The sequence below is a fragment of the Apium graveolens genome, chromosome 2, assembly GCF_009905375.1.
Source record: "Apium graveolens cultivar Ventura chromosome 2, ASM990537v1, whole genome shotgun sequence".
In the NCBI taxonomy this organism is placed as follows: domain Eukaryota; kingdom Viridiplantae; phylum Streptophyta; class Magnoliopsida; order Apiales; family Apiaceae; genus Apium; species Apium graveolens.
The window spans coordinates 65,706,282-65,720,783 of record NC_133648.1 but is presented as its reverse complement, the minus strand read 5'-3'; the positions used below and the strand labels follow the sequence as shown (position 1 = coordinate 65,720,783).

At 40.2% G+C, this 14,502-nt stretch overlaps 1 non-coding gene across 1 annotated transcript; it reads left to right on the top strand.

The window, feature by feature from the left end:
• Window positions 1–7,699: 7,699 nt before the first annotated feature.
• On the top strand, window positions 7,700–7,804 carry LOC141709216 (small nucleolar RNA R71). Its single transcript, XR_012569804.1, has one exon. It is a non-coding gene; the product is annotated as a small nucleolar RNA R71 (small nucleolar RNA).
• The last annotated feature ends 6,698 nt before the right edge of the window (window positions 7,805–14,502 follow it).

The following is a 14,502-nucleotide window of genomic DNA, read 5'->3' as shown; positions in this document are numbered from 1 at the left end:
CATTTTAAGTGGATATAAATGCCACTTAACACACCCCCAAATTTGAATTGATGCTTGTCCTCAAGCATAAATAGACTCAAAAATAAGAATATAAAAATGCATGAATGCAACTAACATGAATGCAACGATCCCCTCGGAATAACTAAACCAACCAATGAGCAACATCTTAAAAAATGCAATTATTTGCACAAAGATCAATCAAATCCCACAATTCAACTCACAAGCTAGAAACGTGCGTGTGTGAACTCAAAATAACTAACAACACTTCAATTTTTATCAGAGTTATACAAGGATTCATGCTTTATTCATAACACATAACACATAACAAACACAAATATGCTTATTTGATCGTGCAATGAGTGAGGTCCACAAAAGACTTATGCAATGATACCCATATAGCGAGCATTATGTTTGCGGATCTTAGACTATAAAAGCCTTAGGTCACTAGGAACAAAGTCCCCTAAGAACTTTATAACTCGAGTATTAAAGAGCCCAATCGTGATCAATTATGCATAACACATAATTTTTTCTTTTTTTTCTTTTCTTTTTTTCCATTTTTTTTCTTTCTTTTTTATGATTTCTGAACGAGTGTGTTTCACTCCTTCTCGCTCAACCCTAGACTACTCATATAAAATATGAGCCGACCACTAGCCATTTGACACCTAGCCACAATAAGTAGCAATAAAATCCAATATTTTTCTCCAATTTTTAAATATCCATGTTATTACGCCCTAAGAGAATATCCTAAATTCTAGACATAAACAAGTGACTAAACCAACAAACAAACCATGATCATGATCTAGCACGCAAGCAACCTATAAGACTTAATGAAAAATTATTGTTTCTAGCATGCAAATCAATCATTAAGACTTAACATCCCTCTATATGACATCACTACACTCGCATCAACATCACAAATTAATCGGAAAAGCAAACTTAAGGGATCATGATATAATGCATATGCAACTACATGCAACATACTAACATGCAAAATAAAAAACAAAAAAAACTACATAACAAATATGCAACTATATGAACTAAACTATCATGAATATACAACTAAATAGACACACACAGAAACATATTCCTTAACTACCACCCCCATACTTAAAATTTTCACTATCCTCAGTGAAGGTAATAGTAAGGAATAAAGGCATACATACTCGGAATCAGGATCATCACCCTCCGCGGGTGGAGTGTCAGAAGGCGGGTACACAGCATCCTTACAAAAAAACTGGCCACCGAATGTCAACTCTTGTGGCCTTAAAAGCTGTACCCAACGTCTGGGTAAGGTCCTGTGCAAACCTGATATGGATGTCATGCATCACATCCATCCGCCTCATCATGCGCCTATATTGCGCTGAACCCAAACCAGCATTATCCTTTGCTTCCTGCTGCTGCTACTGCTGTTTTTGTGAAGAATCGACCTCACCCAACTGATGTCTCCATGCTGCTCTGCTTTCCTGAGTCGTACCACCAGCATACATCTGATCGGCTGGCCGTCCACCCGGAAAATGGTCATAGGTGTAACCAAGTCCCTTCTCGTCAGGCTTTTCTCCTCCCCACTATTACATCACTGCTAACATCGAACTGTCAATAGGGGCACTAGGTAACTGCAGCTGCTCATGTGTGGGCTAATAAACTCTAACCGCCACACACAACTTCGTCATAATCGACGCATACGAAATAGAACCCGTAGTGCTCCCACATAGAAACCTCAATATACCCTGATAAATAATGGAGCCAAGATCCAAATAATCGCCCTGCAATATCCCCCACAATAACTTGGCACGATCCACAGTACATCGTGCACATGTGAAGAAGGCATGATGTTCGCACAGATAAAATAATTCCATGCATGAGCGAACCTGTTCATGCAAGAGGCAGGGAAAGTGGCATACTCGTTCGTGTCCTTCTTGAACTTCCAGTGAGTCTCCGGGACACACAACGTCGAAAAAATCATGTCCAAGTCAAAATCCTCCCCGGTCTTCATCACCCAGTCATCCTGACCCTGCTGTCTCTCTGGCTAGTTAATCACCCGACGAATAGCCTCCACAGTATAATCCACAGTCAACCCCCTAACCACTGAGTACCCATTCTTATCCGCCTTGACATTCATGTAAAACTCGCGAACCATACTTATGGGCACAACAGTGGGTGTCTCACAAAAAGATATCCAACCCATCTCCAGAATCATCTCCAAAAGCTTACCATCCCTCCCTGATGGTAGAAAACCTCTCTCCTTCGCTATGGGATTCGATAGCAAACTCGTATACTCTATTTCAGCCTTCGGAGTATTAAACCTAGGCCTCACACTTCCAACGCTTGAAGAATCGGTGGTGTTGCTGCTAACTTGAGTTCTTTGTCTCTTGGGTACCATTGCATTTGAATAAGTTGAGAAAAGAAAAGTGTTTAAGAGAGATTTAGAGTTTGAGAATTGAAAAGTGTGGTGGAGGTGATTGTGTATAAGTGTGTGTATATATAGGGATTTAGGAATTAGGTTTAGAGAAGAAATGGGAAAAGATTATGGAATTAGTGGGGTAATGGGGTGATTGGAATTGATTTGGAGAAGGAATTATGGGAAGTGGAGGAGGGAATTTTGGCTGGGGGTTTGTATTTGTGTTTGAATTTTCGATTTTCTGTTTTTTTCGGTTCCAGGGGGTCAGCACGGCCGCCTCGCGAGACAGCGTGGGCACGCCGTACTTCTGTTCAACCAGCACGGCCGCCCCACATACCAGCGCGGGCGCGCCGTGCTTCTGGACTTTCAGCGCGGCCGCCCCGCATACCAGCGTGGGCGCGCCGTGCTTCTGTCAAAAGTACCCTGTTTTTTTTCCTGCTTTTCTGATTTTTTATGTTTTCTTCTTGCTTTTAATTCCTTTTAACTCCTACTAATGTATAACAAGCTTGAGTTGCCTCCCAAGAAGCGCTTGGTTTACGTCGCTAGCTTGACGTAGAATCTTGAGATCTAATGGACAATAAAACGACACTAACCACCTCACGGTTTGCCATATTTCTATAGTAATGCTTCAACCGCTGTCCATTCACCTTGAATCCTTGGCCCAAATCATTCTCAAAAATTTCTATCGCTCTATGTGGAAACACAGTTTTGATAACAAACGACCCTGACTACCTCGAATTCAATTTTCCAGGAAAAAGACGCAGACGAGAGTTGAAGAAAGAACTTGTTGCCCCGACACAAATGATTTGAGAACTAGACCCCTATCGTGCCACCTCTTGACTTTCTCCTTATATAGTTTATTGTTCTCATACGCTTGAAGTCAAAACTCATCGAGTTCATTCAATTGAAACATCCTTTTCTTACCAGCTGCATCCATATCAAGGTTCAATTTCTTCAAAGCCCAATACGATTTGTGCTCTAGTTCCACAGGCAAATGACATCATTTACCATAAACCAATTGAAACAGAGACATGCCTAGTGGAGACATGCCTAGCGGAGTTTTGTATGCTGTTAGATAAGCCCAAACAGCTTCATCCAATTTCAAAGACCAATCCTTCCTTGATAGACATACAACTTTTTCTAAAATACGCTTGATCTCTCTGTTAGATACCTCAACTTGACCATTGGTCTGAGGATGGTAGGCTGTAGTAATGCGATGATTCACATTATATCACCGCATCATAACAATGAACTTGTGATTGCAGAATTACGATCTCTCGTCACTAATTATGACTCTTGGTGTTCCAAATCTTGTGAAAATCTACTTGTGAAGAAAACTTAGCACTACCTTCGCATCATTTGTCAGCAAAGCTTTAACTTCCACCCATTTCGAGATATAATCAACCACCAACAAGATATACTGATTATTACATGAGATAAATGGCCCTATAAAGTCAATTCCCCAAACATCGAAGACCTCAACCCTGCAAGTAGCACATTAAGAGGCATCTCATCCCTCTTAGACATATTACCAACACGCTGGCAGTGATCACACTTCAAAACGAACCGATGTGCATCCTTAAAAAATATAGGCCAGAAGAATCCTACTTGAAGGATATAAGCTGTTGTCTTTTCTCTACCATAGTGGCCTCCATAAACAATCGAATGACAGTCTCACAAGATACCCTCCGTCTCGCTGTACGGGATACATCTCCTAATGATTTGGCCAGCTCCTTGCCGAAACAGAAACAGCTCATCCCATATGTACCACTTCACCTCATGAAGAAACTTCTTCCTTTGAGCGGAAGACAAGTCTGGAGGTATAATGTTTCTCACAAGGTATTTCATAATGTCTGCGAACCATGGTTCCTCTTCTTGCACCCCAAACAATTGCTCATCGGGAAAAGACTCATTTATCAATATCTTATCCCGTGAAGTCACACTTGGATCTCCTAAACGAGAGAGATGATCAACAACTTGATTCTCAGTACCTTTTCTATCCTTGATCTCCAAATCAAACTCCTGAAGTAAAAGAACCCATCGAATCAATCTAGGCTCCGAGTCCTTCTTCGAGACGAGATAGCGAATAGCAGCATGATCAGTGAAAACTGTCACTTTCGTCCCAAGCAAATAAGATCGAAACTTCTCAAAACCGTAGACAATGACTAAGAGTTCCTTCTCAGTAGTAGTATTGTTCAGTTGAGCACCATTGAGGGTCTTACTAGTGTAGTAGACCACATGAAATATATTGTTCTTTCTTTGCCCAAGAAATGCGCCAATTGCATAGTCACTTGCATCACACATCATTTCAAAAGGCTCATTCCAATCAGGTGCAGTTATGACAGGTGCCGTGATCAAACTCTTCTTTAAGCTCTCAAAAGCAGCTTTACACTCATCATCAAACTTGAAAGGAACATCTTTCTCTAACAGATTACACAATGGTTTAGAGATTTTAGAGAAGTCCTTGATGAACCGCCTATAGAAACCCGCATGACCAAGAAAACTGTGAATCCCCTTAATAGAAATTGGTGGAGGATGGTTTTGAATGACCCCCACCTTGGATTTATCCACCTTAAGACCTTTAATAGAGATCTTGTGACCAAGAATGATGCCATGTTGCACCATAAAGTGACATTTCTCCCAGTTGAGAACCGGATTGGTCTCAACACACCTTTTAAGAACTGAACCAAGATTTTGCAAGCACTTGTCGAAAGAATCCTCGAACACAGAAAAATCATCCATGAACACCTCCACATTCTGACCAATCATGTCAGAGAAGATAGCCATCATGCATATCTGAAATGTGGCAGGTGCACCACACAACCCAAAATAAACTCTTCTGAAGGCAAAAGTACCAAACGGACAGGTGGAGGTAGTCTTTTCTTGATCTTCTGGAGTGATGCAAATCTGATTATAACCCGAATAGCCGTCCAAAAGATAGTATTATTCATGCCCAGCCAACCTATCAAGCATCTGATCAATGAAAGGAAGAGGGAAGTGATCCTTCCTCGTGGCCTTGTTCAGCTTCCTGTAATCCATGCAAACTCTCCACCCCATGACTGTTCGAGTAGGAATAAACTCATTATTCTCATTAGCGACCACAGTCATACCTCCTTTCTTCGGCACACACTGAACTTGACTCACCCAAGAACTGTCAGAAATAGGATAGATGATCCCTGCATCTAGCCACTTGAGAATTTCCTTCTTCACAACCTTTTTCATGATCATATTTAGCCTTCTTTGTTGCTCAACAGTCGGCTTGCTTCCTTCCTCGAGCAAAATTTTGTGCATGCAATAAGAAGGGCTAATTCCCTTGATATATGCTATAGTCCATCCAATTACCGATTTGAACTCTCTCAGAATTCTTAGGAGCTTTTCCTCATCACTACCTGAAAGGTCAGATGCAATAATAACAGGCAAAGTAGATGCATCACCTAAAAAAGCATACCTTAATGTTCAGAAAATGGTTTAAGCTCGAGTGTAAGAGCTTCCTCAATAGAAGGCTTGAGATGCACCTCAAAACTTTTGAAATCTGACATTCCAAGAGATTCAAAAGGCATATCCAGCCTTCGCTTCCAAGGAGAAGCATTCAAGTACTGCAACTGCTCATCACATTCATCATCTTCACTATTGGAATTTCCCAACAAGGCTTTCTCTATAGAATCAGACTTTAACATTTAATCAAGTTCTGAAATAACCACAGAATCGAGCAATTCCACTTTTAAGCACTCCTCATTATCAGTAGGGAATTTCATGGCATTGAAAATATTGAACGTCACATCCTGATCCAGTACTCGCATAGTGAGCTCACCCTTCTGCACATCAATCAAGGTTCGGCTAGTATCCAAGAATGGTCTTCCCAATATTATAAGAATCTTCTTATCCTCCTCGAAATCAAGAATTACAAAGTCAGCAAGAAATATGAGTTTGTCCACCTTGACCAAGACATCCTCCACAATGCCTCGTGGATATGTACTAGAACGATCGTCCAACTGCAAGGACATATATGTACGCTTTGGATCAGGTAAATCCAACTTCTTGAAAGTAGACAAAGGCATCAGATTGATGCTAGCTCCCAAATCACATAAACACTTGTTGAATGACAAGTTTCCGATAGTACAAGGAATAGTGAAGCTCCTAGGATCTTTAAGCTTTAGAGTCAACTTCTGTTGCGGCACATCACTGCATTCCTCCGTGAGAACAACGGTCTTTAAGTCATTGAGCTTCATTTTCCTTGAGAGAATACCTTTCATAAACTTTGCATAGCTAGGCATCTGTTCAAGAGCTTCAGCGAAAGGTATGTTGATATGAAGTTTCTTAAACACCTCCAGAAACTTAGCAAACTGCTTATCCAACTTTTGCTTCTGCAGACTCTTAGGAAAAGGAGGTGGATGATAGACCCGTTTCTCTCCTGTATTACCCTCAGGAGGAGTGTGTTCCACAGTTTTCTTCCTTGTTTCCACTTCTGCTTCCTTCTGCACATCTTCTTCAACCACAACTTCATCTTCTGGAACTTGAGATTTTTCTTGGCTTGCAACCTTCCCAGATCTCAATGTAATTGCTTTAACCTGCTCTTTTGCTTCCTTCTTGACTGGAACTTTCATGTCACTAGGGAGTGTACCAGGTTATCGATTCAGCAAGGCATTGGCAATCTGCCCAATTTGATTCTCCAAGGTCTTAATAGAAACCGTTTGGCTCTTGCACATGAGGCTCAACTCCTCCAATTCAGATTTTTTAATAGATTGTTGCAGTTGGAGTTATTGTCTTGGTGCATATTGCGGTTGTTGAAAACCAGGAGGGTTGTATTACTTTGCTGCATACTGCTGATAAGGCTGTTGCACCACATTTCGAGTGTTGCTCCAGCTGAAGTTAGGATGATTGCGGTTGTTGGGATGATAGGTGGCTGGTACTGGTTGCTGCGACCTCTGAAAGTTGCTCACGAACTGAGATGATTCACTAGAAATAGCACACTGCTCCGTCTCATGCGCACCAGCACAAAGCTCACATACACTAGTGATTTGATTAACTCCATAATTAGCCAAAGAATCCACCTTCACTGTCAAAGCCTTAAGCTGAAAAGCTATAGCACTAGCTGTATCTACCTACAGAATTCCTGCTACCTTGCCTTGAGGTAGTCGCTGAGATGGGTTCTGGTATTCATTAGCAGCCATCAGTTCAATCAACTCATAAGCTTCATTGTAGCTCTTAGCCCATAAGGCTCCACCTGTTGCTGCATCAAGCATAGGTCTATAATATGCTCCCAAGCCATTATAAAAGCAGTTAATAATCATCTAGTCAGGCATCCTATGATGAGGACACTTTCTAAGCATCTCCTTATAACAATCCCAAGCTTCACATAAAGACTCTCCCGATTGTTGCGCAAATTGAGTAAGAGCATTTCTGATTGCAGCTGTCTTCGCCATAGGGAAGAATTTAGTAAAAAACTTTTGAGTAAGATCTTCCCATTTGGTGATAGAGCCTGGTGGTAGAGAATGCAACCAACACTTAGCTTTATCCCTCAGAGAGAATGGGAAAAGTCTCAGCTTTATAGCATCTTCAGACACGTTGTTGAATTTGAAAGTGTCGCAGATGTTGATGAAATCTCTAATATGCATGTTAGGATCTTTCGTTGGAGAACCCCCAAACTGGACTGAGTTATGTACCATCTGAATCGTGCTAGCCTTGATTTCAAAGTGTTAGCCGCGATGGCTAGTCTGACAATGCTAGACTGAATATCATTGATCTTAGGTTGAGAGTAATTCATGAAAGCCTTTGGATTCGCTTCTGGTTCTCCCATTGCAACAAAAGCTTCTTCTTCAACTTTCTCCTCAACAAAAACTTCTTCAACTACTTCCTCCGCTTTATCCAGTGTTCTCTTGCGAGATCGAGAATGCGTTAACATACACGCTCTCTAGAGTACCTGAAAAAGCAACAAGCAAATAAGTAAGTAAAATATCCAAGTCAGTGAACTTTAACGACCACTGATGTCAAGAACATAAACCAAAAATTAACACCGAGTCCCCGGCAGCGGTGCCAAAAACTTGTTAGGATGAAAACATGCGCTAATTTCATACGCAAGTATGCGCATTCGTAAGTAATATAGAATCATTTCTAGTTCGTTCCCACAGAGACTGGTTTAGGTTAAGTTCAATTTATGCACTTATGCTACAATGGTATGGTTATTATTCAATGCTAAGATGATAACAAGTTGAGTTGTTTATAACTAAGATTAACTAAGAGATTATACTAAATAAAATTAACTAATAGAATTATGGTTGAATTACTTATATGAGATAGACATGGGATTCTAACTTCATTACCACTTCATTCATAGTCATTGTTCTTAACCTTAGCATGCAATGGTGATGAAAACTAATCAGACAACACGAAACTAGTAAACGCCAACTTCCGTTGTATGATTACCCTACTACTAGACATCCACAAAAGAGATAGAAGCTGAATAGACACCAATTTTGATGAGATCCTATATATTTATAGAATTTGACAACATAAAGGATTAATGCGCAAGTTATCTATCATGATTACATAGGGCAAGTAAGATTGTTAAAATTACCTACGAATCATGCATAACAAATACATGAACCTATGCTAGCATGGCAAGTTCTAAATCCCTATATTCACTTTCGCTTCAATAGAGATTAACACGCTATTTATAAGTTCGCGTCGCTCATAAGACGAATAAGCACAACCAATACTAGGATATCATACAATCACTACACACTAAGATATCAAAATAAATTAACTATTGAAATCCATAAGTAAATCCGTTAAAACCCCATAATAACGTTTAGCCCATAACTGAACTCATCATCACCGTGGGTTCCGATGAAAGTATGGTATAATAAACCAAGTCTTTATAAACTGAATAAAATCATAAAGTACGTAAACAAGAGTAATAGGTCCAACAAACAAGAAAACAAGCATCCAAGATTAAAACTCAATCAAAGAATCACAAGTAAAAACAAGCTTTTCTTCTCCTTTGTTGTATTTGTGTTCCTAGGTCTTCTCGCCGTCGTGTCCTTAGTCTCCGTTAAGGAAAATGTCTTTAGATAGTCTTTATATAGCAGCCGATTCAGAATAGAAGTCCAGAAAATCCATCTTCTAATCAATTAAGGATTCCAGGAATTCGACGCGGCGCGGTCGCGCGCTATCCCAGCGCGGGCGCGCTGTAACTCTGCCAACCGGCGCAGCCGCACGCTAACACAGCGCAGGCGCGCTGACCTCCTGCCAAAACTTATTTTCTTGCTTCCTTTTGTTGGTTTCTTCGTGCATTTGATCGAGGCTCCTGTTAGTCGCTAAACACACGCTAATAATACACACAAGTATAAGCGTTCGCAAGTAATATAGAATTATTTCTAGTTCGTTCCCACAGAGACTGAGTTTGGTTAACTAATTAATTTATGCACTTATGCACCGATGATATGGCTATTATCCAATGCTCAGAAAATTAACAAATTGGGGTTTTGATTATACTAAGAATTAAACTAACAATTATAACTAAGAGAATAAGAATGGTTGAATTAATATATATGACAAACATGGGATTCTAACTTCATTAAATACTTCATTCAATAGCTTTATTGTTCTTAACCTTAGCATGTAATGATGATGACACTAATCAGATAACACGAAACTGATAAACGCCAACTTTCGTTGCACGAATACCATACTACCGGACATCCAGAAAATAGATAGAATCTGAATAGACACCAATTATATTGAGACCCTATATGTCTATAAAATTTGACAACAAAAGGTTTAAAGCACAAGTAATCTATCATGAATACATAGGGCAAGTAAGATGCTTAAAATTATCTACGAATCTTGCATAACAATAATACATGAACCTATGCTAGCATGGCAAGTTCTAAATCCTTAAATTCACTGTCGCTTTCTTAAAGATTAACACGCTATCTTATAAGTTCGCGACGCTCATAAGACGAATAAGCACAACCAATACTAGGTTATCATACAATCACCACACACTAAAGAAATCCATAAATAAATCTGCTAGAACCCCACGATAATGATTAGCCATAATCAGACTCATCATCAACGTGGGTTTCGATGAAAGCATGGTATAATAAACGTAGTCTTTATACTAAATAAATAATTAAACCAAGTTTGAAACAAGAGTAAGGTTCATGAATAAGAAAACTAGCATCCAAGTTACAACTTAGAACAAAGATTCAGAAGTAAAAACAAGATCTTCTTGGTCTTCATTGAATCATGCTAACACGGTCTTCTTACGTCTCTCCTTGTGCTCTGGTATATCCGTCTCTGTAGAAAATGTCCTTTATTTAAGTGTATATAGCATCCCATGCAAGATAGAAGTCCTCCAATTATAAATCAACTAGAATCAGGATTCTGGGATCCCGACCCGGCGCGGCCGCGCGCTTCATCAGCGCGGGTTCGATGGCTTTTTGACAAATGGGCGCGGCCGTGCGCTATACCAGCGCGGGCGCGCCGTGCTTCTGGAAAAACTTCTGAATTTCTTTAATTCCTGCTGCAATCGAGTTGGCTTTCAGAGCTCTATTCTTTGGACATCATCCTAACACCATATTAGCACCAAAATAATGCTAATTCACCTAATTTTTAGAATAATGCCTGAAATGCAAAAACACTAGAAAACTGTGGCGCCCCAAAACCCGGGGTCAGGAGTCTCGGAAGCCACGCTATCTAAACTCACACAACTCACACTACCATATGTAAATACTCACGCTTCACGACCCCACACTTAACACACACTCACTACAGGTTATTGTCTTGGAAACGAACCATCATTACTAGAGAAATTTTATTACAACCCAAATGTAATTAGTCTTACCGGGGGTGACCTTTAAGTAAGGTTAATCCGCCGGCCGAATATACGTTTGTTATTTCTTATTTTACATAAACCATACTTATAAATAAGCCGAACTATAAACAACTGAAAACTAATCCAGCTTATTCCGACTACCTGAGGTACTGCACCAAACAATCTACGGAACAACTGGCCATTTCCTACCCGTTTCCCGGTTGTGGTTCTCATGGCAGGCATCTTGATTCACTATTGTGTTGTGTCAATTTAAGAAAACAAGTGTGAGCTAAGATGCTCAGCATAATAATGTACAGTATAAAAATGACTGTATAATAACATCATATATTATATATATGTTTTATTTAAAAGTAGATTTCTCGGTGTCCCACACCTTCTTATGAGAACAATTCTTTAAGGGGGGTTTTATAACCTGCGAATACCTTAATAGTAATCCCAGCACCTAGGCTTGGGTTACGGTATTGCATATCAATTCCAATTGGAAGATTTTGGACATCTCACAGGAGCCACCGCATACGATGATCAGTCGTCCTACGGAAAGTAACCTTCTTTACTAGTAAAAGAACGAATACCGTCATCTCTCGGGTATCACCCTGGCCGCATTCGGGCTACGTGTCCCATTTTCGGGTATACACATACTTCACAAGTTCCTGAGTACACAAAGTACCTTCACCTGCGGTACCTTTGGTAGCCCATCCAGCACACGTAGTACCAGAGTCTACCCCTCCATTGTCCTTCAACAGAATTCTATCAATCTCGGGAACTTGAACCACATCGAAGTTCCCCAAGCGTTTTGCTTGTTGATAGAGATAGCTTATCTTTTTAAAATATAAGTGTATATATATATACGTACTTCCGAGAATTTCAGAGCAAGTACTAGGGATGTGAGTTGACCGTTGTCAACAGATAATTAATAAGGGGAAAAGTTTCTTCTTGAAACTATATTCAATATAATAATAAGTCGGGATAAATCCTTCCTTACAAGCTTAGGTTTACTCCTTGTCTCCAAATCCATGGACAAATCTTTGTAGCTTGCTAGCTTACAAGCTAAACTACAAGGTTAGCTCCTTAGCACACTATTTGCTAGCTAGCTTGGTCATCCTAGGGTTAGCTTACTATTTGATAAAGTAACCATGGTTACTTCCTTACCATGGTTTAGTTAGTGCGTTACGTTTAATTAATCGTTTACGCATTCGCTCGGTTACTTAAACGTTCTTCGCAATACTTATTCGTAAATGGTTCGCAATGTAATTCTTTTTGTTTCTATTCCTTATATTTTTATTTATCCTAATTGAATATAAATCTGTAGGATTTTAATCTCGTAATTATATTGTGATTCCCGTATTCCTTGATAAGTCATAATTACGGTCGTTTTTCAAAGTTCGTTTTCTTCGAAAACTAATAGCGTTTACATACACTTATTTGGTACGTATAGTCGTAATATTTATTCCGAAACTCATTTTCTTATACACTATATAGTGTGGGCTCAAAAGTTTTCCCATCTGTCAGGGTTACTATTCATTAAACGTTTTACAGGGTCTCAAAAATTTGAGTTATTACAGTCTTCCCCTCTAACAAGGATTCCGTCCCGGAATCAATTAGAAAATAAGTGGGGATATCTATTCCTCATGGTGTCTTCAAGTTCCCAAATTGATTCCTCAACATTTTGATTTCTCCATAATATCCTAACTAGCTTCACCGTCTTGTTCCTCAGCACTTGTTCTTTCTGGTCCATTATCCTAACTGGCTGCTCAATGTAGGTCAGATCTAGTTGTAAATCTACCTGCTTGTACTCTATTACATGTCGGGCATCGGCATGGTACTTTCTCAACATGGATACGTGAAACACGTTGTGTACTTGTTGCAAATTAGGAGGCAAGGCGAGCTCGTAAGCTAGAGGTCCTATCCTCCTCAAAATTTCAAAGGGTCCTATGAATCTGGGACTCAGCTTCCCTTTCTTTCCAAATCTCATCACTTCTTTCCACGGAGATACCTTCAATAACACAGAATCTCCTACTTCATATTCCCTATCCTTCCTGGTCTGATCGGCGGACTTCTTTTGTCTGTCCTGGGCTGCTACCAGTCTCTTCCTGATGAGTTTTACCATTTCTCTGGTCTGCTGGACTAACTCTGGTCCTAATAGCTTGTGTTCTCCAACTTCATCCCAACACAGGGGAGAGCGACATCTTCTTCCGTAAAGAGCTTCATACGGGGGCATTCCTATGCTAGCGTGATAGCTATTGTTGTAAGAAAATTCTATCAGGGGTAAGTGATCATCCCAATTTCCTTTGAAGTCAATGGCACATACTCGCAGCATATCTTCTAGGGTTTGTATAGTCCTTTCACTTTGTCCATCCGTCTGGGGGTGGTAAGCGGTACTCATGTTTAGTCTGGTGCCTACACATTCTTGAAAGCTTCTCCAAAATCGGGAATTAAACCTCGGGTCTCTATCTGACACTATGGCTACAGGAACGCCGTGTCTTATTACAATTTCCTTCAAGTAAATATCTACCAACTTGTCTACGGTGTACCTTTCGTTGATTGGTAGGAAGTGTGCGGACTTGGTCAGTCTATCAATGATAACCCATATAGCATCGTGATTAGTCTTTGTCCTAGGTAAGCCTGTCACAAAATCCATGGCTATGTGTTCCCATTTCCATTCCGGAATTTCTAGGGGTCGTAACAGTCCACTAGGTCGCTGGTGTTCCGCCTTCACTCTTTGGCATGTCAAGCACTTGCTAACCCACTCCGCTACTTCTCTCTTCATGTTAGGCCACCAATAATATTCCTTAAGGTCACGGTACATTTTTGTACTTCCTGGGTGGATTGAATATCTAGAGTTGTGCCCTTCATGCAACAACTCGTCCTTTAATTCTTGCACATTCGGAATCCAAATCCGGGATGCATACCTCATGATCCCTTCCTCATCCTTCTCGCATCTCACTTCTTCACCTGTCAATGTCCCTTTTTCCTCGCTCATCTTCTTTTCCTGACATACTCGTATCTTTGCAGTCAGTTCTGGTACTAGCTTAATCTCAAATAATCCTTCCGTTCCCTCACCGGTCATTCTTACGTCGATTTCCATCTTCTCAAATTCCTTAACTAATTCCTCCGATGTCATTATCATCTTGAGTCTTTCCTTCCTACTAAGGGCGTCAGCCACCACATTGGCTTTACCCAGGTGATACAAAATTTCACAGTCGTAGTCCTTTATCAACTCTAACCATCTCCTCTGTCTCATGTTCAGTTCCTTTTGAGTAAAAAT